The 3,972-nt window shown below is 61.7% G+C and overlaps 1 long non-coding RNA gene across 1 annotated transcript; it reads left to right on the top strand.

Annotated features, from left to right (window-relative positions):
• Positions 1 to 295: 295 nt before the first annotated feature.
• On the top strand, positions 296 to 739 carry LOC116452455. Its single transcript, XR_004243499.1, has 2 exons — positions 296 to 436; positions 520 to 739. It is a non-coding gene; the product is annotated as an uncharacterized LOC116452455 (long non-coding RNA).
• The last annotated feature ends 3,233 nt before the right edge of the window (positions 740 to 3,972 follow it).

Below are 3,972 nucleotides of genomic sequence, written 5' to 3'. Positions count from 1 at the left end.
CAAAACCTTGCTCCCTCTTTCTCTTTCTGCCAGGGTTAGGGTCAGGGTTAGGGTCACGCCTAGGGTTAGGGTTAGGGCTAGGGCTATGCCTATGGTTAGGGTTGAGAAAACCACAAAGCCAGGAGCTCCAGGGATACTGACCATGCGAAAGGCAGGGCAAGTTGAGCACCGCCCATCAAAACCTTGCTCCCCCTTCTTTCTGCTGGGGTTAGTGTTAGGGTTAGGGATAGGGTTTAGGGTTAGGGTTAGGGTTGGGTTAGGGTTAGGGTTAGGGTTAGGGTTAGGGGTCTGGGTTAGGGTTAGGGTTAGGTTAGGGAAACAGTGCTAGAAGAGAAATGAGCATCCTTTTAATGCCTGGAATAAAAATGCTGGATAAGGGCACTTTTTATTTGATATGATGTCATTCTCCTTTTTTTTCCTTGGATAAAAGTTCACGGTGAGCAATCAGAGCAGAAATATGAAATGCAGGAGTCTTGGATTCCACAGTGGGATTAACTTCCCTTTTCTGCTCTCTTTCAGGACAAGAAAAAACCACTGAACTCGCCCCATCTTTGGGACCAAGAGCTTTGGTGTTGGAGTAGGCAAAGCCAGCTAGGGCCCCCCTTGTCCTGCCCATGGTGTGGGTCAGGGACAGGCTCCTCTTCTCCTCTGGGCTGGGATGAACTGCCTAGGGAATGCTCTTTCTGACAGGCCGGTCCTAGCCCCGGCTACTGGAAATGGGCAGAGGTGAAGAGGCAAGTGCCAGAGTTCCTTGGGGATGATGGCATTGTGGTGTTTGGCTGCGCCCAGAGGGGCAGGTTGGGCATTTCTGTGTGTGTGAGGAGCGGTTTGGGTGCTGGGGAGCCCGGGGAGCCGAGCTCTCAGTGCATTCCCAGCTCTGCCAGGGGTGGGAGCTGGTGCAGGGCTGGGTGACAGCCTCTGGTCGGGCTCGGGGCAGGCCCTGGCCCCGGCACAGACACGCTGGGGTGGTTTGGGGACGCTTGGGGAGGAATGGAAGGAAAATGAGAGATGGTGCTGGGCGGAGCAATCGGCCTGCGCTCGTGTCAGTGCAGCCGTGCAGGGCACTGGGATCTGGGTAAAACACCAGCTCTCCTGGTGTTCAGGGATGCAAGGTCTGAGGGACTGGATTTACTTGGGGTTTTCCAGGACAGCAGGAAGAAGAGGAAAAGTGGTGCCAGAGGTGCGTCCTATCAGGTTGCATTTCCCTCTTTCCCGTTTCCATTTCCTCCTCAGTGCAGGTGTCCCCTGCAGCCCATGAGCACGGGGCCGGTGACAACTCCCTGTCTGTAGAGGGATTCCTTATGGAACAAGGGCATATGATACCCCTGGAAAGATTGGACAACCCAGGGTTGCTGAGGAAAAGCCCCTGAACGGGCCCCTGACTGCAGGCAGCCCTGAGAGTCCTTGGCAAGGTATACAGCTGCCTGGCTCCCCCTCTGATTAGAGGCCATCTAGAGGGACTGGGCATGAATCTTTGCAAAAGTAGATATAAGTTGGCATAGTTGAACAATAAGGGGAGAAGGATGCTTAATTGTATCGGTGTACGTGTCGTTTATGCGGCCAGCTCTCCGGACTCGGTCCCTAACACCTGTCCTCCTCCTGTGCCCCTTTTGTTGGACAAGTCTCAAATGGCAACACACATTCCCAAAGACTGTCTGCTTCCTTAAATCCATGGACCAGCTAGTGCTGTCACTGAACAGCTGAAATGAGCTTTCAGAGCCTAGAAACTAGCAGGAGTGACAAACAAATGGATTTGAATCTGGAAATAGGTGAGGTCCACCCACCCACTGCTGCTGATGCAGAGACTGGGGCTCAGGGCATCTGTGCAGCCCTTCCCTTTGGCACTGATCCTGCACTGGAATGTTGTGTTGCTGCCAAACCGGGCCTCAAACCAGGAGAAGGTAAGCCCTGACCATTTGCCCCTGACCCTGGCACACCCACAGTGTGTTATCTGGAGCGTGTGCCTCAGCTGGTGTCACTTGAGTTTCACCAGAGTTGCAAGCTGGCTCCTGCTCTGGGCGATTCCGAGTGACCATCTCATCAGTTCTGCACTAAACACCGTTTAGCCAGACCCAGAGATTTGGCCACATAGTGACTTCTGAACAGAAAATCAGAATGCAGGAAAAGTGCCAGGACCACGCACGGGCCCGGGTACAGCACGGTCTTTGTGGGTCACTGTCACTCCACTCTTACAGTCCCTCCTCATCTTTCTTGTAGGCTCTTGTAGCCATTGCTCACTGCTGTTTTTGACTATTCTCTGTCAAGGAAATGAGTTGAATTTCCTTGTCAAATCTAATATATCCCAGCTGGAGCATTAATTGAATTAGATAATTGGATAATTAGTTAATTAGCCAATTTTTCAGTGCGTACACACACCACCCACACCTTTCACTCATCCTAAGCTCTACCCCCCATTCATCACAGGCTCCCACCCCACACCCATGCGTCACGCCCCCCCCGGCCCGTGTCACGCCCCCCCGCACCCGGTCGCCGTCCCCCTGGCTTGCGTCACACGGTCCCGGCCCCGGTCACCGCCCCCGCCTCGCGCGTCACGCCGCTCCGCCCCCGGCCCCGCCCCCGCCGCGTGCGTCACGCCGCTCCGCCCCCGGGACCGCCCCCGCCGCGCGCGTCACGCCGCTCCGCCCCCGGCCCCGCCCCCGCCGCGCGCGTCACGCCGCTCCGCCCCCCCCGGGACCGCCCCCGCCGCGCGCGTCACGCCGCTCCGCCCCCGGCCCCGCCCCTGCCGCGCGCGTCACCCCGCCCCGCCCCCGACCCCGCCCCTGCCGCGCGCGTCACCCCGCTCCGCCCTCGGTCCCCGCCCCCGCCGCGCGCGTCACGCCGCCCCGCCCCCGGCACCGCCCCCGCCGCGCGCGTCACCCCGCTCCGCCCTCGGCCCCGCCCCCGCCGCTTGCGTCACGCCGCCCCGCCCCCCGGCACCGCCCCCGCCGCGCGCGTCACGCCGCACCGCCCCCGGCACCGCCCCCGCCGCGCGCGTCACGCCGCACCGCCCCTTCCCTCGCGCGCGGGCGTAATGTAGCCCCGCCCCTCGCTCCGCCCCCAGCCCCGCCCCTCTCCCCTCACGGTGCTTCCTGCCCCCGGCACCACTCCCCCGCCAGTCCCGCGCCGCTCCTGCACCTGCCGCCACCCGGAGCCCACCGGTCCGGCACCCGCCGCCGCCTGCAGCCACCCGCCGCCGCCTGCAGCCACCCGCCGCCGCCTGCAGCTACCCGCCAGCCCTCCGTGAGCCGCCGCCGCCCCCCCGCCGGTCCCGCACCGCTCCGCCTCCTCAAACCGCCCCACCGCACCTCCCCGCCGCCCGCTGCTCCCCCCTCCCGCCATTGTGGGTCCCCTCAAGGTATCCCCCGCCCCGTGCCGCCCGCGGGTCCCCTCAGGGCAGCCCCCGCCGCCTCACGGCACCCCTTCCCGCCTTTGCGGCTCCCCTCAGGGTACCCCCCGCCCCTTCCCGCCTCACGGCCCCCCTTCCCGCCGTTGCGGCTCCCCTCAGGGCGCCCCCCCCCGCAAGCCCCCCCTTCCCGCCATTTACGCACCACCCCTCAGCACCCCTCAGGCCACCATTTTAGCCCACCCAGCCGCAGCAGGCAGACCCCCCAGCACCAGGAGAACACCGCAGCCCCCATGGAAGGACAACACCCACACAAAAAAGGTTAGAAAAACACACAGAGGGTGGCAGCCAAGGAGGGACACTGCAGGGGGACACAATAAAGGCCGAGAGCCCAGGGGGACATTCCAGGGGGACATAATAAAGGCCAAGAGCCCAAGGAGGAGGCAGCAGGAGAACATAATAAAGGCCAAGAGCCCGGGGGGAGTCCAGGGAATAAAGAGAAAGGCCTCAAAAATCACACACTACACAACAAACACAAGGGGTATGACACACAAGCCCTGTTCCCTAAACCTAACCTTAACCAGGACCCCAAACAACAGCCCTTTCTCCCCAAAAGCAGCCACAGGCAG

This window comes from Corvus moneduloides, chromosome 17 (assembly GCF_009650955.1).
Source record: "Corvus moneduloides isolate bCorMon1 chromosome 17, bCorMon1.pri, whole genome shotgun sequence".
Lineage (NCBI taxonomy): Eukaryota > Metazoa > Chordata > Aves > Passeriformes > Corvidae > Corvus > Corvus moneduloides.
Note: the sequence above shows the minus strand (reverse complement) of the source record. Positions and strands in the feature narration are given on the sequence as shown.